This window comes from Gorilla gorilla, chromosome 16 (genome assembly GCF_029281585.2).
Source record: "Gorilla gorilla gorilla isolate KB3781 chromosome 16, NHGRI_mGorGor1-v2.1_pri, whole genome shotgun sequence".
Classification (NCBI taxonomy): Eukaryota; Metazoa; Chordata; class Mammalia; order Primates; family Hominidae; genus Gorilla; species Gorilla gorilla.
In genome coordinates this window covers 88687045-88712617 of record NC_073240.2, presented here as the reverse complement: position 1 = coordinate 88712617, position 25573 = coordinate 88687045, and the positions used below count along the sequence as shown (strand labels likewise).

The 25573-nt window shown below is 37.1% G+C and overlaps 1 long non-coding RNA gene and 1 other non-coding gene across 3 annotated transcripts in view; both read left to right on the top strand.

Annotated features, from left to right (window-relative positions):
• LOC129526938 (uncharacterized) overlaps positions 1-25573 on the top strand; it is a 373113-nt gene that overhangs the window by 208340 nt on the left and 139200 nt on the right. The window lies entirely within an intron of this gene.
• On the top strand, positions 14261-14367 carry LOC115930999 (U6 spliceosomal RNA). The gene has a single exon (XR_004067574.1). It is a non-coding gene; the product is annotated as a U6 spliceosomal RNA (small nuclear RNA).

The window sequence follows — 25573 nt, the reverse complement described above, 5'->3', positions numbered from 1 at the left end:
ATCTTTCGTAACGATATGGAAGGGGAAGCACACAGTGTATTAATTAAATTTGACAAGGATGCTGATTTGGTTAGCAGAGTGAACCTAGAGGGTTTACAACATGGTAAGAAAATAGGAAGAAGAAAATACAGTTTGGAAAAATGCAAATAGTGCATTCTGGGAGAATTAAGCCATTAGAAAAATATTCAGGGATCCTGATACAATAACTGGGGCACATTTAAGGAAATAGAGATGGAAAGGCCACACTTGTTTTCCTTCCCCAAGTGGGGCATGCCGCATCACTTCTTATACATCCCCTAAGGCTAAATAAAATCTGTACCACTGATAAGGCGTCAGCAAGATAATTTTTTTTTACTGAGATTAAGATATTGGGAGTTGATGGTTTCTATACATTTTACTTAAATGGTTCTTTATCTCAGCTATATCTCACTACCATTGTAGTTTTTAATCACTTGTCAACCTTCTGTATAATGGCTTCCTCTTATGGACAGAGGGCATCTCTTTGGGGTCAGATACCCTTTTTATCTCTATTCAGCCAGGGTTTTTCATTAGGGTTTGGGGCTGCCTGCAGATAGGGATTAATTTCTACTTTGTCAACTATATTAAAATAACTTGTTAAAATAATCAAAACTTTGCATTTGTTTTTCCTAATGGTATTCGGTTTCCTGGCTGCTCGCAGTGACCTTTCAAAGCCTGTTTATCCTGAGAATGTATGTCATAATTAACTTTGATTTATTCCTTTCGTTTGCACACCATTTAGAAAACATGTAATTGCTTTCTCAGTCTGTTCTTTCCTGCAGCTCCTTAGATTCCATAGATCTATTTTTGACCCAGGCTTTATCAGTCCTTACTTAGTCTGTTGGCTAGATCACATGTGTAACAATGTTAAAAATGGTTTGGTTCTAATATTAGGTTTTATGTTTTGTCAGTTACATGACGATGACCTTAAGGAATGAAGGATGCTCTATCCTGCTGAGTGATTTATCCTCAAGTGAGTATGAGAGAGTGACCCATAGGGTAGAGTAAGTGGTCTCTACTGAGAAAACAACAATTTCTACTGTTCATGCTTCCTGGCCATGAAGATGGTCGGTCACCCACAATAAATACGTTGCTTAGTGTTACAAGGTTCTCTTCTGTAGGGTCCTGTAGGCCATTTTCAGTTGCCTACTGTTAAGAGTGTTCTTCCCACCCTATAATTCTAAATGTAGAGTCATTTCCCTCAGCTGCATGAAGGAGTTTGGAAACAGGTAAGAGGGAGACTTAAAGCCCCTCGAATGTGCCTTGGAGCACTACCAAATGGTAGTATTTTGTCATTTAGCCCAGCATCTTCCCTCAGTCCTTCAGGTGGCCTCCTAAGAGGTACTTAGAGGTGTGTCAGGTATGGCCTCATATGCCATTTGCATTCTACATCTCCTTTAAATTCTGCATGTGTGGGAAAAAATAAGTATCTCAGGTCTTTTGATCTAAAAACAAATTCAACCAAACCACAAAATTAGTGGTTGGCCTGGCACAGTGGCTTGAACCTGTAGTTGCAGCTGCTTGGGAGGCTAAGATTGAAGGATTGCTTGAGGCCAGAAATTTGAGACTATAGTGTGCTGTGATCATGCCTATGAGTAGCTACTGAACTCTAGCCTGGACACTATAGTGAGACCCGTAACTCCAAAGAAAATTTTTTAAAACTTAGCACTTGGCTGGGCGCGGTGGCTCATGCCTATAATCCCAGCACTTTGGGAGGCCAAGGTAGGTAGATCATTTGAGGTCAAGAGTTCGTGAGCAGCCTGGCTAACAAGGTGAAACCCCATTTCTATTAAAAATACAAAAATTAGCTCAGCATGGTGGCATGCACCTATAATCCCAGGTACTTGGGAGGCTGAGGCACAAGAATTGCTTGAACCCAGAAGGCAGAGGTTGCAGTGAGCCAAGATCAAGCCACTGCACTCCAGCCTGGGTGACAGAGAGAGAGAGTGAGACTCCATCTCAAAAAAAAAAAAACAAAAAACAAAAAAACAGCACTTGACTCATTGACTTAGTACAAATATGCTAATTTTATAAGTATTGGACTTTCAGCAACTTTCCTGATTTTCTCAAGTCCTTAATTTATCTGCCTAATAAACACAATAATTCTTGCTATGTAATGTTATTGCGAGGATTGAATGAAACAATAAGTTAAAGCCCCTTGGTGCAGCAAGGTCCCTGCTATCAGAATGCTATCAGTTGTCATTCACTTTCTCTGATCCTCATTTAATCTCATTTGCAAAAAAGCAAATTAGATTTGAAATAGCTTCTTGTTATTTGATGTCTGTTAGCATTTTGGTGAGAATTCAATGACCATGGAGGCAAAAGCAATTGGCAAATTTAGAGCCATACTGTACAGTTATTTTTGCTGGGTTCAAGGTGATTTTGTTATGTACCTGGAATTCACTTGGTCCGGATTGACTTAAAAAAAAAGTCATAAACTAAGTAAAAAGTAAGAATGAACCAAACTGTATTTTTCCATTCCTTTAAACCTTTATTGCTTACATTTAAAGTTGAGAACCAGAATAGTTCCTCTGTCACCTAGGATGGGGTTGGCAATCGTTTCCTTTGAAAATTCAGAAGACATTTATGCAGCCAAAAAACACATGAAAAAATGCTCATCATCACTGGCCATCAGAGAAATGCAAATCAAAACCACAATGAGATACCATCTCACACCAGTTAGAATGGCAATCATTAAAAAGTCAGGAAACAACAGGTGCTGGAGAGGATGTGGAGAAATAGGAACACTTTTACACTGTTGGTGGGACTGTAAACTAGTTCAACCCTTGTGGAAGTCAGTGTGGCGATTCCTCAGAGATCTAGAACTAGAAATACCACTGGACCCAGCCATCCCATTACTGGGTATATACCCAAAGGATTATAAATCATGCTGCTATAAAGACACATGCACATGTATGTTTATTGCGGCACTATTCACAATAGCAAAGACTTGGAACCAAGCCAAATGTCCAGCAATGATAGACTGGATTAAGAAAATGTGGCACATATACACCATGGAGTACTATGCAGCCATAAAAAATGATGAGTTCATGTCCTTTGTAGGGACATGGATGAAATTGGAAATCATCATTCTCAGTAAACTATCGCAAGAACAAAAAACCAAACACCGCATGTTCTCACTCATAGGTGGGAATTGAACAAGGAGAACACATGGACACAGGAAGGGGAACATCACACTCTGGGGACTGTTGTGGGGTGGGGGGATGGGGGAGGGATAGCTTTAGGAGATATACCTAATGTAAATGACGAGTTAATGGGTGCAGCACACCAACATGGCACATGTATACATATGTAACTAACCTGCACATTGTGCACATGTACCCTAAAACTCAAAGTATAATAATAATAATAATAATAAAAGAAAAGATAATACAGTTAGAAGACACCATAGGCCTGTAGGTCGTATGGTCTTTGTTGCAACTTTTCCACTCTGCCATTATAGTGCAAACACTGCTATAGACAACACACAAGCAGGAGTGTTTTCCAATACAATTTTACTTACAAAATCAGGTGGTGAGCTGGTTTGTCGTGTAGGTCATAGTCTCTGGATACCAATTGTACAATAATACGGACATGATGATGTTCTAAAAAATATTAAAATGCTTTTGAGTAAATCTAAAGAGCGATGGGTTCTCCCCACCCCCTGACCCCAGGGATGAAGAACTCTAGCAAGGACCTGGTTGGAAAGCTATGTAAATTATTTCAGTAGTGTAAATAAATGGGCAAATTAAATTACTTAGACTACAAACCATCTGGTTGAATTTTTGGTTTGTCTGTTTACAGTAATCATATTAACTGGATTGTCATCTCAGACCAACTTCCCAGAGGTTTTTAGATAAAATCCTGAGTGGATAAATTATCCTTGAAGGACAAATCATCATCTTCAGCTTTTTCTTTTTTTATGGAAAGAGCCCACTTTAGAAAGTTTGAGAACATCTAGAACAAAGCAATGGGAATCATTAAAGCTCTGAAAAAAATTGTGAAGAGTACTCACAGTAATTATGGTTATTCAGCATGAAAAAGAGAAAATGAAGTCTTAAAACATGATGAGTTATTATATAGGCCTAATGTCTTCCAAGACCCCTTCTCTGAGTGTCACCTCCTAACCCCCACGTTCTTCTTTTTCTTTTTTTTCCTTTCCCAAACCACTTTTAGAAGGGTTCTACTGAATTTAATGGGACAGAGGCTGTTTAAGTGACCATAAGAAAATATTTTTATTCTTTAGAAAAATCATTAGATAGTAGTAATCACCCAGAAAAAAAATCATTTTATTCTACAAATGAGGAAACTGAGTCCCATACAAGTTTTACAACTTTTCAAAAGCATCCAATTATCTGGTGACAGAACTGGATCCAGAAATTGAGAAGCCCAATTCCAAAGCCAGTGGCCTCTGTGATGTGACTCAGCAGCTCCCCAAATCTTTATATTAATGAATGATTTGCAACTTACAGAGTATTCTATTTGGTGTTCTTCTTGATTCTCACCTCAGTTCTGTAAGGTATGTGGCCTTGCGTGCTGAGTTTTAATCAATGTTTTACCACTAACTAGCTTTAAAAGGCAAAATTTAACCTCTCAGAACTTCCATTTCCATTACTGAACACAGTAATACTTATCCTGTTACAAGAAACAGAAGCAACAAGGCATGCAAACATACTGTATGAAACTAGAAAGTGCTGTTCAAAGCAGGATTATTATTTCTGTTTTACAGAAAATTCTGAGACTCAGAGAAATGTAGTGAACTTGTCCAGGGTTGGGAGGATAAAAGTGATGTCCTGTGAACCTGTCTCTAGCTGCCCTCCTTCTTTGTCCAGTGCTCTTTCCACTCTAATCATGTTACCTCCTCCTGCGAGCAGGTCTGAGACATAAATGTAGAGGGCAAGGTTGATGAACTGCAGGCTGCTGGATGTGAAATACCCCTGATCTGGGCTCTGTGTTCCTGGTTCATGTAGACTCTTGCCTCACACTGTATCTGTTCATCTGTGTACTCATTTATCTAAAGGAAGAAAAGAGAAAGAGTGAAAGGAAAGGAAAGGAAGCAAGAAAGGAGAAGGAAGGAGAGAAAGAAATACCTATTTGAAGATTAATCTTACATATAGGACTCAATTCTCTCAATAAATCTGCAGAGTTTAGTTGGAGGTACCTACCACCAAGGCCAGGTAACTCTTTGGTCAGCACCACCTAGAAATGTACAGCTCCTACAAGAGGGAATGCTGAGCAGAGCCATCAGCATCTCCATTTTCTTTCTCCATTTTACTAAGGATATGTCAAAAACGCAGAAACATCATTCTGGGCCTTGGATTGGACTTGTGGCTTATTGGAAAGACAATATGAGGGATTTGGAGTCATACAGGCCAGAAAAGTAATTACAGCTTTGTCATTGCCACCTGACATGAGACTTCAGATTCTGGCTCTGTGTAATGAGCGTGAGCACTTCACTGGATTATTTGGGGGTTAAATGAGATAACATCTGTAAATGGCAAGACACTGTGCCAGACACATCGTAAACATGAAAATAACACTTGAGGACTTGTTATGTGCTAGACATTATTTTAAGTGCTTCACATGATCAACAAATTAAACACACAAAAACACAAGAATTAGGTTAATATCATTCCCCTTTCATGATGGAGGAAACAGACACATAAAGAAGTTGGGTAAGTTGACAGCATCACACAGTTTAGGAGCGTTGGAACCAAGATTTGATCCCAGGCAGTCTGATTCCAGATCCCTGGGGTTTTCTATAATTTTTATTTTTTACTGAGATATAATTGACATTCAGTAAACTGACTCTTAAAAGTGTACAGTTTGATGAGTTTTCTGTTTTTTAAAATTTTTTAATTTTTGTGGGTACATAGTAGGTATATATATTTCTGGAGTATGTGAGCTGTTTTGGTACAGGCATGCAATGTGAAATAACCATGCCTTCCAGAATGAGTTATCCATCACCTCAAGCATTTATCCTTTGTGTTACAAACAATCCAATTTTAGTTATTTTTATTGTACAATTAAGTTACTGTGGACTATAGTCACCTTATTATGCTATCAAATAGTAGGTCTTATTCATTCTTTCTGTTCTTTTTGTACTCATCAGCCATTCCTGCCCCCACCATCCCAGCCCCTCACTACCCTTTCCAGGCACTGGTAACCATCCTTCTACTCTCTGTGTCCATGAGTTCAACTGTCTTGATTGATAGATCCCACAAATAGGTGAGAACATGTGATGTTTGTCTTTCTATGCCTGGCTTATTTCACTTAATGACCTCCAGTTCCATCCATGTTGTTGCAGATGATAGGATATCATTCTTTTTTATGGCTGAATACTAATCCATTGTCTATATGTACCACATTTTCCTTATCCGTTCATTTGACATACATACATACTTATGAGACCATCACCACAAATGAGATGAGGAATACATACCAACAACCCCCATGCTCCTTTGTCATCTCTTCTACTTGCCTATCCCAGAAAATCGCTAATCTACTTTCTGACTCTATAGACTCATTGAAATTTTCTAGAATTTTATATAGATGGAATCATATATTATGTACCTTTTTATCTGATTTCTTTCATTTAGCATAATTCCTTTAGGGTACATTCACAGTGTATCTGTAGTATATTCTTTTTTTATTGTTTAGTGGTATTTCATCATATAGATACAACCACAGTTGGTTTATCCATTCACCTGTTGATGGGCACATGGATGTTTCCAGCTTTTGGCTATTCTAATTAAGGCTGTCGTAAACATGAATATACACATATTTATACAGACTTTTGTTTTCCATGCTTTTAATCACAAAACTACTATAATGCCTGTCTCTGTTTGAAGTGGGTTCCACAAACCCTACGATAAGTAAAAAATGATGGCCTAGCATGACATTCTTTTCTTGAAATCATACATTATTTAAGAGAGAACCCTGTAGGTACATGGTCTTGTTTCTTTCCTGGAGTAATGGCAGAAGAGAAAGAACCTCTTGCATACCCCATGCTCACATGTGGAAACCTTTCTGGGATAGGGGGAGAGAGTAAAAGGACAAAGGGGCTGGGTTACTGAAATTTGATTTGCTGGAAAGCAAAGCCCAATCTACCTATCACAGTTTTTAACCTGATGTGTTTTCAGAGCAGTTATTGGTGATGAATGACTCGTCCCAACCACATTACCTGCCAAAAGTTAACGTGAAAGCTCCAACGACTTAGGCAGGAAATGAGATCCCTGGGTGTTCCCAGAGTCAGTGAGACAATTAATCTGATTTACATCCATTGCATTTCAGAGAACTAAAATTTCATTTGCTGCTTCTAAGCATTCATTTGGGGTGAACCCACATTACTCTAAGTGAAAACCCTCAGTCAAGCTGTTTATAAACTACACAGTGGCTAACAGGGATGGAAAACCAATAGAAGAGCTCAGAAATCACAGATAATGCCAAGATGGGAGAATGAATTAGACAGGACTGCACATGTGTGGAATAAATAAATAGATCAATTGGGTTAAAATTGCCCAGCAGAGAACACAGGGACTTGATAAGTTTCCAAGACTGAAGTGATAAACTAAAAACTCCAGACAGTAGAAAGAGACAGGAGGTTGCTTCCCAATGCAGGAAATGAAATATTCTTGGAGATTAAAAGAAAAAACACTAGGGATCTTATGGCAGTTTTTTATATTTTGTTTTTTAAGTTGTCCTCTCCTGTAGGATTCACAGGCACTAATATGACACAGATAAGATGGAAGTGATGTCTAGAGGGCAGAGTAGAACATTAACTATGGCTACAAAAATCATATCTCATGGAAGGAATGAGACAACAGCCTGCAGAGAACTTGCCTGTGAGGAGCCTGGTGAGTTGATTCTAGGATTGAGCAGAGTTCTATGTTAGCAATTCTCATTGCTTAGGGGGCCAGTGATTCCAGGGGATCTTGAGACATTATTTCCACTCTTCTTGGCTTAGAAACTTTTCAAAATAAATAGGCAATTATTTCTTATTTTAGACTTATCTTGCAGTTTGCTTCCTAAGGCACCGCTAACTGTTGCCTATGGTGGTAACCACAGATGTCAAGTCAATTTGAAGAAAATTTGAATAGTTCTCAACAGTGATGAACCGTTCTGTGTTTGATTTTTCTTAAAATCAATGATTTTAAATGATTGGTGACATTGATAGATGAAAAAGACCAAGATTTTAGTACTTGCCTACAGATATGGTTAGCAAATGGGAGTTATGGTCATGCCAAATTATGTCCGTGTTCTAGCTGACCTCTGGCTGACCTCCTTTTAGATAACCCTAAGTCACTCTAATTACAAAATATTTTATTTTAACAAGCCTTTATTGAGAACCAGCTACGTGTAGGCAATGCAGAGATGGAAGGCACTGACACATGAATGGGTTCCAGGAATAGGTTCAATGTGAGTAACAGCCTAGTAGGAAGCAGAATTCGGTTCAACTGAAAGATTTCAATGAAGGGATCACATGCAGAGGAATTGGCAGGGTAAGAGAGTAAATACAGATAGGGTGGCATCTAAAAACATAGCACAGCAGGTGGCCTCACAAAAGCTGTGGTCATGGAAGGACACAGCATCTGCCACAGATGCTCAGCTACAGAAGGAGCAGGGCAGGCATAGTCGAAGCACTTCCCCTCTACTTATGTCTTCTTTCACCCTTCAGTCTCTTGCTGATGCATCCCATTGGCCAAACCCAACTTGAAACCATCAGCAAGGTGTATGCAGGCAACGGCTTCCTTGGCCCCAGAGTGGGTCAGAGAAAGAAGAGACTTGGGATGTGAGAGGTGGAATAAGTATAGGAGAACCTCTTCAGTCTCCCCGTTTTGCCATTCAGCATCTTTTCTTGCTTTTTATTAAGTAAAGAAACAGTTGCCCCCAAAACAGAGGAGAGAAAAAGTCTCACCAGCTACCATATTTTCATAGGGTGATGTCAATTCCCTCACATATCTCCCTGAAATTTGATGGACACTTCTGGAATTTTTTATTTAAGGTAGGAAGAACAGATGGGAAAAGTCAAGTAACATGAAATGTGCATGGTTTCTATAGTTATCACTTCTATGGCTAGTCCCAAGACCTATGTTAATTATCGTAGCTTTCCTCTGACACCAGCCATTCTTTACCTTCATCCTCTGCCATCAGTTCAAGATTCTTTGCTTGGGAGAATGATCCATGACTTCATGATGGAAGGATCTAAGTTCTCGGTTGTTCAGGATTGATTAGGTTGCCTTAGTTTTCTATTTATTATTAAACTTTGATGTACCAACAGAGAGCCCAGTGAATCTCCTGGGTTCCAGACCCCGTTCTCTTTGCTCCTATTAAATAATTGTGTAGCTCTCACTGGGTTTCTTTTGTTGGTTTTATACACCTGGAAGCCACCTGAAAGCAAGCTTAAGAGATACAGTCTGCAAGTGTCAGCCTCTTGGATCACAGAACAGAGCACAGGAGGGAGGAAAATGCAGAATATCCAGAACAAATGACCTCAGTGCTGGGATAAGATTGGCCTGGGTCATGATTCTGCAAAGGAGTCTGAGCTTAGATCTGGTTAGAAAGTCAAAGGTTCTATCTGAAGCTGAATCGAGTGTCAATCTAGGCAACGACGCAAGGGTTCAATGACTTTCGCTCTGTTGTGCCCAAGCTGCTGACCCCCACCTGTCAGACGTTTATACCAAGTTACCATTGTCTCACAATAAACTCATCATCATAAAAATAGCTTTATTTCTTAGACACCAACTATAATGCTACATCCTTTAATAAACTGTAATGGGCATGTACTAAGTATTCACACTTTACAAAAGGCTTTCTCATACCTTCCTGTAAGTTAATGTTTCAGATAAATCTGTCTGTGATTGTTTGATCAGCTTTTTAGATAAGGAACTGAGACTTAGGGAAATTAACTTTCCCTAAAAGAGAAAGTGAGTAAAAGGCAAAGAGAAGATTCAAATCCAATCTGATGTAAAAATGTATGTTTTTATTGCCTACTTTATGCTGCCTTCTGTAACTTCACTACAATCCTGCAGGGGGATTATTATTTGCATTTTATGGGCAGGGAAACAGACTGAGAGAAGTCCAGTAACTTTCCTAAGTCGCATAGCTAGTTAGGAGAAGAGGCTGGAGACCCACCCTACTCCAAAATCCATGTTCTTTGCATTCTATATAAGTTTAGCTTACACTGAAGAGCAAGTTAACAGAGACGGGGAGAGAAGTGAGTGAAGAAGCATTTGGCAGGGGCCAGTGGCGCAGTAATGACTACATGGCAATAGCTTTGTGGAAAGCAACAGTACACCCAGTAAGGTAGGGTGGAGCCAGTAACAGATCCGGAAGAAGGAGCAGATGAGCTTGGGATAAGGAAGAGAGGTGTGAGAAGGTTTTGCACCCAGCTGAAGGTCACATTTCATTTGCCATAAACATAGCCTTTCTCGAATTCTGTATTCAGTGGCAGATGTTTTTTCAAAACAAAAAGAAAGAAACATACATAAAACAAATCTCTTTTTAATCTACGCGTTTGCCTCCACTCTCTCCACACATACAAAAAGAGAAATAGAGCAGTGCAGTTCCTGTTGGTGAGTTACCATGGAGACAGCTTCCACATGATCTCCAGCCATGACTCACCACTGCAGGAGTCTCCAATCTTAATTATTTATTAATAGGCTTTTACCAGGCAGCCTCCAGAGGTGGAACATCTTGTTTCCAAGGCTGGGACAGCGGTGAGAAATGGAGGCAGAAAACACTATGCAATTACAGAGAATTAATTAGAACCTCTGTAAACGCACTGACAAACATGCCTTAGGAGAAACTGTGGTGGGATTCTAGGGTACTCAGGTGTCCGGGGGAGAAAAAGCGAAAGTGAGCAGTGGGTCTCCAACAATTCTTTCTCCTGTGATACTGAAAGAGTCCCTTGTACTGTTGCTTCCATGAACTAGTTATTCAAGTTGGATTAGTGACCTACAAATTCCAGGAAAAAATAATTTACACTAAAAAATAGAAACATATGTGTATTTATAAATATACACATATAAATATGTGTGTGTGTGTATATATATATATTTTTTCAGTCTTTGTGTACCTCCCAAAGATAAGATAATCAAATTGACATAGGTAAACTAATTAATAAATGAGGTGCTTAGAAATGACATCAGTTATATTAGAGCAAGGTCTTGCTGCGAAGCATAAGTGATTCCTGAGATACCTATTTACATGATTGCACATGATTTTTTTCCTTTGCACTTAAACCTAGTGAATGCAAATGGAATGGAAAGGCAGGAAGGTGGTTGATTAACCAGTTAGTTAATTTATTGGTTCATTCTTTCATCCATTCAACTACAGAGCTATTTATTCATTCTTCTGTACTTACCAGGAATCACTGATTTGAATATCACATGGTGCTTGACCCATGGATGGCTCAGTCTAGTAAGAGACATGAGACATGTACATAGGTCACTAAATTCATGGTAAGTGGTTATTAATTATCTTAGGAGATGGATAGGTGGAAGGGAATAACAAATGGAAAGATAAACTTGTCACAATAAAGTCATAGAATGAATAGTGACACTTTGTGTCTGAGATGAAATTCATCACCCACCGATGTTCCTTCCAACTCGTAAGATCTCTCTGAATCTATGTCAAGTAGTCAACTCACTTTGATGTTGGGTTATGTGAATAGCACACAAAATCTTATCTCGGTTCCATTGTTGAGTTTTCTTATATTTATTGCTGTGTGGCGTATCTATCTGCCATAACGAAACTGTCAAGGATCTGACTGGGATAATTCAGTCTGTCCTTTACTGAGGTTTAAACTTCCACTCCAAGTTAGGGCATAATTATTTGGCAATTCGTTTTCTTACATATTTGAGTATGAAAAGAGACGTTCAGAGCACTCCATAGCATTTTAGAGCTAGAAAAACATTATAGGTTATAAAATGAGTAAAAGCTACTGTCTCTTGGTTATTATATGCCAGGCACTTTTCTTATATTAGCTTTAATCCCTAAAACACTGCAGGGTAAGCATGACCAGTCAACATTTTTCATCAATGAGGAATTTAGGCTTGGAAATATTAATTAACAGGTCCAATATTCCAGAGTTAGTTAGGAAAGCTAGTTTGTGTTGAACCCTAAAGCCAGCATTTGTTTGACTGGACACTGATCCAATCTAGCTTCAGTTCCCTAGTTTCACAGGGAAATTAAGACTCAGAAATTTGAGACACCCTCATAGTCATTCCTGTTTACAAGGTTTTAATTAACGAGAAACAATTTGCTAAATTGTTATTTTTGCTAAAATTAATAACATCAAAATTAACAGTAAGCCTTTAATTCTCATTGAAGTCAGGAATGCTACAAGGATTCGTGCAATCACAACTATTATTTAACACTGATCCGAAACTTTAGTAATGGAAATGAGAGATGGGAAAATTAGGTAGAGTTACAAGAAATAGAGAGGAGGGAAAGTTCATAATTAATTCTTTGATGAAATCAAATGGAACAATTAAAAATTCTAATAAAGCAAATATTAGAATTTAAAACACTGATTGGTTTCAAATTATATGTCCAAAAGCAACAGCTATGAAAATACAAGGGACCCAGAATAGCCAAAACAATTTTGAAAAAGAAGAACAAAGTGAGAGGAGTCAAACTTCCTGACTTAAAAATTTACATAGTGTTAGTAAATGTGTACTGGCATAAGAATAGTCACACAGATCAAAATAATAAAATGAAGAGTTTAGAAGTAAACTCATATTTCAACTCAACTATAGTCAAGGATGCTAGGGCAGTTCAGTGGGGGAAATAATAGTGTTTCCAACTAAAGATACTAGGATAACTGGATATGAAATGCAAAAGAATGAAGTTGCACTACTGCCTTACAACATAGACAATAATTAACTCAAAAATAGACCTGAACAATGTATTAAAGAGAAGACTCCATCAATAACATAAAAAAAGTTTAAAACAGGCAAAATTTATATGAGAAAAATTATAAAACACTCCTGAAGTAGAGTTGGACAAATAGAAAGACGTATCATATTCCTGGAAGGAACATTCAACATCATTAAAATATATTATTTTAAAGTTAATATATAAATATCATAGGACCAAATTAAAAGGAAAAATTTTTATATGTTTTTTTTTTCTGGAGCCAGACAAGTTAATTATAAAATACATTTGCGAGAACAAAAAGCAAAAATAGCTAAAATCTCTCCGATTAAAACATTGTGAACAGAACCAGTAATAGACTTATATACAAAAATTGAATTTATAATACCATAACATTTCATACTACTGGGGGACAGATGAACTTCTTGATGAATGGTAATGGAATATATGAATAACAAAATAAAAAATGAAAATTGGTCTAGTCCTCACCCCATATACCAAAAAAGAATCCAAAATGAATCAAAGATTTAAATGTTAAAAACTAACATATAATGGAATAAAGTATGAAGTAATTATTTTATGATCTAGAAATGGGAATAATTAATAATACTCAAATCCACATTCAATAGGGGAAATCTTGAGATATATGAATGTATATAATTATATATGATATAATCTATATAATATATATGTTATATCATATATATTTATAATATGATGTAAATATTTATAATATATGTATAATTTTTAATGTATAATAAGATGTATTTTTTAATGTATAATTTATATGTATAATTTTTGCAAGTACCAAAATAGTTTGTAACTTACTTGCAAAACACACCAGAAGAGTCAGTAATCTTAACATAAAAAGAACTTCTAAAAACATAAGAAACAAGACAAATGCATGAGATATATAAAGACATTGATTTACAGAAAGTAGAAAACAAATGGTCCTTAACTTATGAAAAGATGTTCAACCTCACTTATAGTAAGAAAAATGAAATTTAAAAACGACACTGATATGTCATTACTTTCCTCCCAGATTGCCAAAATCCAAAAGGTTGACAAGCACACTACTTGTGAAACTTCAAAGATATACACACTCTTGTAGATTAGCAATGGATATATTAAATTACACAAGCAGTATGGTGACATCTAGCAAAATTATATATCCATGTAACATATGCATATATATTGACCCGTTGACCCAGCAATCTTGCTTCTAATAATTTGTCACAATGATAACGTTCCAAAAGTACAAAACGACATATTCCCAAAGATGTTCATTACAGCACTCTTTGTCATAGTAAAAGACTATGTCCCCAAGTGTCCATCTATAGGGAACTAGTTAAATAAGCTATAAGTGTTCACTTCTGTAGCATATATACTAAAACTGGAACAATACAGAGAAGATCAGAATGGCTCCTGCACTAGGATGGCACTCAAATTCGTGAAGTGTTCCATGCTTTTTTTTTTAAAAAAACATTAAACACTAAGCAAAGCCAGCATGCTTATGGCAACCTGTTTAGGGCTCAGTTTTGTTTTGGCACTAGCTGAACACAAAGGTTCTTGTTTAATTCTTAGCCTAAGTATAGACGATCATAGGGGAGAGGAAGTCTGTGTTCTCAGCCTCCTGAATACTTAACATAATTTAAATATAAAAAAAAAGAAAAGTAAGGTAAACCTGTGCTACAATTACCAGATAGGTAAGTGTAGCCCTTAGAGCTCAGGCCAACGCAGAATCTAAATCACACCATTTCAAGATTGTGTGTGTGTGTATGTGTATGTGTGTGTGTGTGTATATATATATATATACACACATATATATATACACATGTATATATATGTGTTTGTGTATATATATATACATACGTATATATATGTGTTTGTGTATATATATATGTGTATATATATATATATGAAACAATGGAGTGTGGCCAATTACGATTATAATTTTTTCAAAGACTGTGGCTCACAAAGTTGTTTATATTAGTATAAGGAGACCAGTGAATTTATTAATTTTTTTTTTATTTTTATTGATTTGAGGATACAAGTGCTGTTTTGCCACATGTATATATTGCATAGTGGTGAAGTCTGGACTTCCAGTGTAACCATCACCCAAATAGTGTTCATTGTGCCCATTAAGTAATTTCTCATCCCTAGCACCCGCTGCCCCTCCCACCTTTCCTAGTCTTCAAGGTCTATTATTCCAACCTCTATGTCCACATGTACACATTATTTAGTTCCCACTTACAAGTGAGAACATGCGTTTAAGACACTAAATCATTGATTTCTTTAGTATGCTTGAAGTCACTTTGTGATTTGTTGTTACTTTTTAACCTTCTGTGTCTGCTGTGGGAAGAGTGGGTTCTAGGTCCACCTTTTTGCTTTGTGAGGCCAAGCACAGGTGTCTGCTCACCCTGCATGGCTGACCAGAGAAGGTATTGCAACAGGCTCTGCCTTTTCGAGAAACCTTGCAGGATGAACAGGCCAGCAGGGATGCCCTCCTATATGTTTTGATGTTTTGTTTTTGTAAGAAGAAGGAAAGAAAGAGAACGTAAAACTGTGCTGATAAGTTGTGAGTAGGGGGAGGGATAGATAGCATTAGGAGATATACCTAATGTAAATGACGAGTTAATGGGTGCAGCACACCAACATGGCACATGTATACATATGTAACGAACCTGCACGGTGTGCACATGTACCCTAGAACTTAAAGTATAATTTAAAAAAATAAAAATAAAATAAAAAAGGGTCTTGATGGCCAGGCGTGGTGGCTCACACATGTAATCCCAGCACCTTGGGAGACCAAGACAGGGGTTTGAGACCAGCCTGGATAACATAGCGAGACCTTCTTTCTACAAAAAGTTAAAAAAAAATTGGCTGGGAGTGACAACATATGAGATCAGGGTGTGGTGGTAGGTGGCTGTGGCCCCAGCTACTCTAAGCTTAGTCGGGAGTATCTTGAGCCTAGGAGTTCAAGTCCAGCCTGGGCAACGTAGTGACCACCCATCTCTACAACAAATAAATAAATAAATAAGGATCTTGAGAAACTGGCTGGTCAAATTGGATTTACAGTAATATTTTTCATTGCTGGAGTGAGGTAGCAGCTCTCCTCTGTAGCTGAAAATTGTTTCAGTTGGGGGTGGAGGAAAAAGAATGCCTCTAAGTTTGCTCTTAAAAATAATCACATAGAAGCATGAGCTATATGTTGGAAGTGCCCTGGTTTCAGTCCACGTACTTAATAGTGGTACATAATCCTAAAGGGCTTTAAATGTACATAAAAATATAGTTTGAAATTATTTGCTTTACTGTTCACATTGTAGATCACTATAATTTCAAGAAGTGGCATTATAAATAAAAGGAGGCACTTTAGGATGCTGTCTGTTTTTAAATCTGTACTTGAATTCACCTGATCAAAAATTGTATTATTTTTTTAAAGAAACACATGTCTAGTCTGTCCTTTTAAACTAATTGTTCTCTTAAGCTATGATATAAATCAAGTCATTACCAGTTAACTTTCAAAGCACATCTATTTAAGAGTTTTGTTTTGAAAAAATATGCTACAGGTTAAAAAAAATGCTACATAAAAAATGAGAAGCTGCTGAATGTTTTGAAATCTGTTGCTTCTTAAAAGGTATATTAGGTAAAAGATTTATTTAGCTAATAAATCATACAAACAATTTTGTATGATTCAATAAAAGAAAACACCAAGGTAAAATAAAAATAAAAACAAAACAAAACTAACTAAACTATGAATACACAATGAAGTATTATTCTAGTGTGTAATTAAACATATATTTGTATGCTGCTGCTCTTATATTATCTTTGGGGATGTATTAAGTAAAAAACAATAAAACTATTGGAAACATTTTTGTATAATATGGCACAACATTTAATTGAGAAAGAAGGGACTAATATATATTTTATATCTATATATATCCATATATTCATATGTATATTTAATGTACATATAAATATATATTAAAGGACATATGTACATAAATCCTTTATTTTTAAAGTGGATAGATATGGAATATAAAAGGACATATATACATATAAATCCTTTACTTAAAAATGGAAGAAAAAACTTAATTTTTTTTTTAACAGAGAACAGCAGAGAGAGGATTGAAGTTAGACTTTTCTAATACATTTTGTTTTGTAGGTTTGACTTTAACACCATGTAAATGCATATACTTTTGAAACAAAATTACATAGACTTAAAAAAGGGATTGCTAATAATTAAAAAAAACAATCCTTGAATTGAGTTGTTGGAAAAATGATGCAGAGAGAAACTGTTTCAAATAACTTTAAAATGCGGTAATTTTATTGCATGCCCTTAACGGATTAAATGCAGAAGATAACAATAATTAAAACAAAACATAAACACACCAAAGCTTATTGTTAGTGAATTGTGTGTGTGTGTAGAGAAAATAATTATGTAAATAAACAAAGACTTTCAATGTTAAAGAAGAGATCATATCTAAAATCAAATAAGAAATGCCAAGAAGTTTAATCCCACATTTCAATGAAAATATCAGTATGAACTCATACTGTATTTTCTTTGGCAGGAAAAAAAATACTTGAAATCATGACTAAAGCAATAGCAATGAGCACCCCTAATGCTCAGCTCATAAACTTAATCACAACATTAATCAGGGATCTTTGAAGATATGACTGATTCCTGATTTGAGGTAGAAAATGAGTCTAGATCATTGAAAGCATGAAAGTTACAAAAGGCAGTTGGAGTTTGATTCAAAATCATTCAGATAAAATTTTAAGAGGCTTCCACTGCCCAAAAATGGAAAACTTGAGTGTTAATAAGGATATTAAAACAGCAGTATTTTAAAATTCATCAGTTTATAATATCAAAAAACAAAACACAAAAATACCCTTATTGTTTACTTTTGGAGAAGTAGAAAATCAACTCATTATTTGAAAACTGATAAGCAAGAAAAGGTTTATATGGCAAAACATATGATCATTAATAGTAAAACAATTTTGAAAAAATATTGTGATAAAGCATTTACACTCTTGGATAATAAAATATTATAGAATATTTAAACCATGTGGCATTAGTACAGTAACAATAGAACAATAAAATAAAATACACATCCAAGTATATCGGTTATTCATATGATAAATTTAGCATTCAAATTATTGACAAAGTGCTAGATTGTTTAATAAGTAGTTCAGACATCATTGATTAACTATTTGGAGAACTAACTTTCATCCTACCATAGCAACATCAATTCCAGATAAAATCAAGAGAATGTAGAAGTTGGGGAAGGAGGAACGGAAATATGGTAAAGAAGAAGAAAAAGAGAATGGGAAAAAAGAAAGTGAAGGGTTAGATAAAGAGAAGAGTGTAAGAAATTAAAAAAAAATCCATTGTTAGAGTGGGTCAAGACTTTCTAGGCAAATACCTCAAGAAAAAAGAAAAAAGAAAATATTCAATAAAAAGCACTCTACAATCAGATACGCTAATTTTAAATACCAAGCTCTAACATATAGTAATTGGTATGCAACTTGGGAAAGACACTGAACCTCTCTGTGGCTCAGTTTCCCCAATGAAATAAGGATACTTATCATATGCATTTTAAAGGTGGTTTAAAGATTAAATAAAATTGCATGTGTTAAAAATTTAGTACTATCTGAAATCTATAGACCAGCTACATAAATGTGGGCTACTACTGAATGCAATTTGAAATTTTACATATTAAAAACTTTATAACAATAAATACAAATGACAAACTGAGAAAATACAACATGTGAATGTCTGTAATAGATGAAAGACTAATAAAATTATAACTATATAAAATAAATATACAAAGGAGAAATAATAAAAGATCAGTAATTTATAAAATAAGAAATATCAATGACAAGACTTGAAAAAATACTCAACTAATTAAAATCAAAGCAAAGGAAACTAAAATTAGATACTTATTGTCTCTTTTTTTATTATTATACTTTAAGTTTTAGGGTACATGTGCACAACGTGCAGGTTAGTTACATATGTATACATGTGCCATGCTGGTGTGCTGCACCCACTAACTCGTCATCTAGCATTAGGTATATCTCCCAATTCTATCCCTCCTCCCTCCCCCCACCCCACAACAGTCCCCAGAGTGTGATGTTCCCCTTCCTGTGTCCATGTGTTCTCATTGTTCAGTTCCCACCTATGAGTGAGAATATGCGGTGTTTGGTTTTTTGTTCTTGTGATAGTTTACTGAGAATGATGATTTCCAATTTCATCCATGTCCATGCAAAGGACATGAACTGATCATTTTTTATGGCTGCATAGTATTCCGTGGTGTATATGTGCCACATTTTCTTAATCCAGTCTATCGTAGTTGGACATTTCGGTTGGTTCCAAGTCTTTGCTATTGTGAATAATGCCGCAATAAACATACGTGTGCATGTGTCTTTATACAAGCATGATTTATAGTCCTTTGGGTATATACCCAGTAATGGGATTGCTGGGTCCAATGGTATTTCTAGTTCTAGAGCCCTGAGGAATCGCCACACTGACGTCCACAATGGTTGAACTAGTTTACTATCCCACCAACAGTGTAAAAGTGTTCCTATTTCTCCACATCCTCTCCAGCACCTGTTGTTTCCTGACTTTTTAATGATAGCCTTTCTAACTGGTGTGAGATGGTATCTCACTGTAGTTTTGATTTGCATTTCTCTGATGGCCAGTGATGGTGAGCATTTTTTCATGTGTTTTTTGGCTGCATAAATGTCTTCTTTTGAGAAGTGTCTGTTCATATCCTTCGCCCACTTTTTGATGGGGTTGTTTGTTTTTTTCTTGTAAATTTGTTTGAGTTCATTGTAGATTCTGGATATTAGCCCTTTGTCAGATGAGTACGTTGCAAAAAATTTCTCCCATTTTGTAGGTTGCCTGTTCACTCTGATGGTAGTTTCTTTTGCTGTGCAGAAGCTCTTTAGTTTAATTAGATTCCATTTGTCAATTCTGGCTTTTGTTGCCATTGCTTTTGGTGTTTTAGACATGAAGTCCTTGCCCATGCCTATGTCCTGAATGGTAATGCCTAGGTTTTCTTCTAGGGTTTTTATGGTTTTAGGTCTAATGTTTAAGTCTTTAATCCATCTTGAATTGATTTTTGTATAAGGTGTAAGGAAGGGATCCAGTTTCAGCTTTCTACATATGGCTAGCCAGTTTTCCCAGCACCATTTATTAAATAGGGAATCCTTTCCCCATTGCTTGTTTTTCTCAGGTTTGTCAAAGATCAGATAGTTGTAGATATGCGGCGTGATTTCTGAGGGCTCTGTTCTGTTCCATTGATCTATATCTCTGTTGTGGTACCAGTACCATGCTTTTTTGGTTACTGTAGCCTTCTAGTATAGTTTGAAGTCAGGTAGTGTGATGCCTCCAGCTTTGTTCTTTTGGCTTAGGATTCACTTGGCGATGTGGGCTCTTTTTTGGTTCCATATGAACTTTAAAGTAGTTTTTTCCAATTCTGTGAAGAAAGTCATTGGTAGCTTGATGGGGATGGCATTGAATCTGTAAATTACCTTGGGCAGTATGGCCATTTTCACGATATTGATTCTTCCTACCCATGAGCATGGAATGTTCTTCCATTTGTTCGTATCCTCTTTTATTTCCTTGAGCAGTGGTTTGTAGTTCTCCTTGAACAGGTCCTTCACATCCCTTGTAAGTTGGATTCCTAGTTATTTTATTCTCTTTGAAGCAGTTGTGAATGGGAGTTCACTCGTGATTTGGCTCTCTGTTTGTCTGTCATTGGTGTATAAGAATGCTTGTGATTTTTGTACATTGATTTTGTATCCTGAGACTTTGCTGAAGTTGCTTATCAGCTTAAGGAGATTTTGGGCTGAGACAATGGGGTTTTCTAGATATACAATCATGTCGTCTGCAGACAGGGACAATTTGACTTCCTCTTTTCCTAATTGAATACCCTTTATTTCCTTCTCCTGCCTAATTGCCCTGGCCAGAACTTCCAACAGTATGTTGAATAGGAGTGGTGAGAGAGGGCATCCCTGTCTTGTGCCCGTTTTCAAAGGGAATGCTTCCAGTTTTTGCCCATTCATTATGATATTAGCTGTGGGTTTGTCATAGATAGTTCTTATTTTTTTGACATACGTCCCATCAAAACCTAATTTATTGAGAGTTTTTAGCATGAAGGTTGTTGAATTTTGTCTAAGGCCTTTTCTGCATCTATTGAGATAATCATGTGGTTTTTTGTCTTTGATTCTGTTTATATGCTGGATTACATTTATTGATTTGCATATATTGAACCAGCCTTGCATCCCAGGGATGAAGCCCACTTGATCATGGTGGATAAGATTTTTGATGTGCTGCTGGTTTCCGTTTGCCAGTATTGTATTGAGGATTTTTGCATCAGTGATCATCAAGGATATTGGTCTAAAATTCTCTTTGTTGGTTGTGTCTCTGCCCAACTTTGGTATCAGGATGATACTGGCCTCATAAAATGAGTTAGGGAGGATTCCCTCTTTTTCTATTGATTGGAATAGTTTCAGAAGGAATGGTACCAGTTCCTCCTTGTACCTCTGGTAGAATTCGGCTGTGAATCCATCTGGTCCTGGACTCTTTTTGGTTGGTAAGCTATTGATTATTGCCACAATTTCTGCTCCTGTTATTGGTCTATTCAGAGATTCAACTTCTTCCTGGTTTAGTCTTGGGAGAGTGTATGTGTCGAGGAATTTATCCATTTCTTCTAGATTTTCTAGTTTATTTGCATAGAGGTGTTTGTAGTATTCTCTGATGGTAGTTTGTATTTCTGTGGGATCAGTGGTGATATCCCCTTTATCATTTTTTATTGTGTCTATTGGATTCTTCTCTCTTTTTTTCTTTATTAGTCTTGCTAGTGGTCTATCAATTTTGTTGATCCTTTGAAAAAACCGGCTCCTGGATTCATTAATTTTTTGAAGGGTTTATTGTGTCTCTATTTCCTTCAGTTCTGCTCTGATTTTAGTTATTTCTTGCCTCCTGCTAGCTTTTGAATGTGTTTGCTCTTGCTTTTCTAGTTCTTTTAATTGTGATGTTAGGGTGTCAATTTTGGATCTTTCCTGCTTTGTCTTGTGGGCATTTAGTGCTATAAATTTCCATCTACACACTGCTTTGAATGCATCCCAGAGATTCTGGTATGTTGTGTCTTTGTTCTCCTTGGTTTCGAAGAACATCTTTATTTCTGCCTTCATTTTGTTATGTACCCAGTAGTCATTCAGGAGCAGGTTGTTCAGTTTCCATGTAGTTGAGCAGTTTTGAGTGAGATTCTTAATCCTGAGTTCTAGTTTGATTGCACTGTGGTCTGAGAGACAGTTTGTTATAATTTCTGTTCTTTTACATTTGCTGAGGACAGCTTTACTTCCAGTTATGTGGTCAATTTTGGAATAGGTGTGGTGTGGTGCTGAAAAAAGTGTATATTCTGTTGATTTGGGGTGGAGAGTTCTGTAGATGTCTATTAGGTCTGCTTGGTGCAGAGCTGAGTTCAATTCCTGGGTATCCTTGTTGACTTTCTGTCTCGTGATCTGTGTAATGTTGACAGTGGGGTGTTAAAGTCTCCCATTATTAATGTGTGGGAATCTAAGTCTCTTTGTAGGTCACTCAGGACTTGCTTTGTGAATCTGGGTGCTCCTGTATTGGGTGCATATATATTTCGGATAGTTAGTTCTTCTTGTTGAATTGATCCCTTTACCATTATGTAATGGCCTTCTTTGTCTCTTTTGATCTTTGTTGGTTTAAAGTCTGTTTTATCAGAGACTAGGATTGCAACCCCTGCCTTTTTTTTGTTTTCCATCTGCTTGTTAGATCTTCCTCCATCCTTTTATTTTGAGCCTATGTGTGTCTCTGCACGTGAGATGGGTTTCCTGAATACAGCACACTGATGGGTCTTGACTCTTTATCCAATTTGCCAGTCTGTGTCTTTAATTGGAACATTTAGCCCATATACATTTAAGGTTAATATTGTTATGTGTGAATTTGATCCTGTCATTATGATGTTAGCTGGTTATTTTGCTCGTTAGTTGATGCAGTTTCTTCCTAGTCTCGATGGTCTTTACATTTTGGCATGATTTTGCAGCAGCTGGTACTGGTTGTTCCTTTCCATGTTTAGTGCTTCCTTCAGGAGCTCTTTTAGGGCAGGCCTGGTGGTGACAGAATCTCTCAGCATTTGCTTGTCTGTAAAGTATTTTATTTCTCCTTCACTTATGAAGCTTAGTTTGGCTGGATATGAAATTCTGGGTTGAAAATTCTTTTCTTTAAGAATGTTGAATATTGGCCCCCACTCTCTTCTGGCTTGTAGAGTTTCTGCAGAGAGATCTGCTGTTAGTCTGATGGGCTTCCCTTTGTGGGTAACCTGACCTTTCTCTCTGGCTGCCCTTAAGATTTTTTCCTTCATTTCAACTTTGGTGAATCTGACAATTATGTGTCTTGGAGTTGCTCTTCTCGAGGAGTGTCTTTGTGGCATTCTCTGTATTTCCTGAATCTGAATGTTGGCCTGCCCTGGTAGATTGGGGAAGTTCTCCTGGATAATATCCTGCAGAGTGTTTTCCAACTTGGTTCCATTCTCTCCATCACTTTCAGGTACACCAATCAGACATAGATTTGGTCTTTTCACGTAGTCCCATATTTCTTGGAGGTTTTGCTTGTTTCTTTTTATTCTTTTTTCTCTAAACTTCCGTTCTCGCTTCATTTCATTCATTTCATCTTCCATCGCTGATACCCTTTCTTCCAGTTGATTGCATCAGCTCCTGAGGCTTCTACATTCTTCACGTAGTTCTCGAGCCTTGGTTTTCAGCTCCATCAGCTCCTTTAAGCACTTCTCTGTATTGGTTATTCTAGTTATACATTCTTCTAAATTTTTTTCAAAGTTTTCAACTTCTTTGCCTTTGGTTTGAATGTCCTCCCGTAGCTCAGAGTAATTTGATCGTCTGAAGCCATCTTCTCTCAGCTCGTCAAAGTCATTCTCCATCCAGCTTTGTTCATTGCTGGTGAGGAACTGTGTTCCTTTGGAGGAGGAGAGGTGCTCGCTTTTTAGAGTTTCCAGTTTTTCTGCTCTGTTTTTTCCCCATCTTTGTGGTTTTATCTACTTTTGGTCTTTGATGATGGTGATGTACAGATGGGTTTTTGGTGTGGATGTCCTTTCTGTTTGTTAGTTTTCCTTTTAACAGACAGGACCCTCAGCTGCAGGTCTGTTGGAGTACCCGGCCTTGTGAGGTTTCAGTCTGCGCCTCCTGGGGGGTGCCTCCCAGTTAGGCTGCTCAGGGGTCAGGGGTCAGGGACCCACTTGAGGAGGCAGTCTGCCCATTCTCAGATCTCTAGCTGCGTGCTGGGAGAACCACTGCTCTCTTCAAAGCTGTCAGACAGGGACATTTAAGTCTGCAGAGGTTACTGCTGTCTTTTTGTTTGTCTGTGCCCTGCCACCAGAGGTGGAGCCTACAGAGGTAGGCAGGCCTCCTTGAGCTGTGGTGGGCTCCACCCAGTTGGAGCTTCCCAGCTGGTTTGTTTACCTAAGCAAGCCTGGGCAATGGCGAGCGCCCCTCCCCCAGCCTCGCTGCCGCCTTCCAGTTTGATCTCAGACTGCTGTGCTAGCAATCAGTGAGACTCCATGGGCATAGGACCCTCCGAGCCATGTGCGGGATATAATCTCCTGGTGTGCTGTTTTTTTAAGCCCATTGGAAAAGCGCAGTATTCGGGTGGGAGTGACCCGATTTTCCAGGTGACGTCTGTCACCCCTTTCTTTGACTAGGAAAGGGAACTCCCTGACCCCTTGCACTTCCCAAGTGAGGCAATGCCTCGCCCTGCTTTGGCTCGCGCACCCACTGACCTGCGCCCACTGTTTGGCACTCCCTAATGAGATGAACCCGGTACCTCAGATGGAAATGCAGAAATCACCCGTCTTCTGCGTCGCTCAGGCTGGGAGCTGTAGACCAGAGCTCTTCCTAATTGGCCATCTTGGCTCCTCCCTCCCTTATTGTCTCTTTGAAAAAAAAAAAACTGAAGACAAGATTCAGTTTTGGTGAAATTATATTAAAACTGCTAATCTCTTAACACTGCTGGGATAAATACATCATTAACTCTATGCAGGCTAATTTAGAGGCGTGGGTCAAGTCTAAATTTACGCTAAGAAAATGCTTAGGAAATTAATATATTATACAAAAATATTCTTTATACTATCATTTGTAATAGTAAAAACCTAGCGTCAACCAATGTATCCAGTGTATCCAAAGATATATGATTTGTTGAATGTATTTTGATATTTAGAAGAATTGTTAATGACATGCATATGCTATATTATAAAGTTTTTAAAAGGAGGTCACAAATAATGCTTTCACCATGATATTGATTTCAAATAAATACATGGTGGTATTTTTTTATTTTTACATGTGCATTTTAAAAATTTTCTTCTGTGAAAACACATTTATTTTGTAATTTGAAAAATTTTTAAAAAGCTTCTCAAGGCTTGAAAAATAAGCTATTATAATTATACGAGCTTACCATGAGTTGGTAGTGATGTTTTTCTTACAAGTAAAATAAATAAATAATAAATAGTGCTCATAGCTATGATTCCTGGCGTCTCTCAAGGACTATAATGAGGAAAAAGTCCAACCTGGCTGGCAGATTCTTAGGAGTTTTTATAGACCATGGTGTCCCTCGTATATGACATCTTAAGCT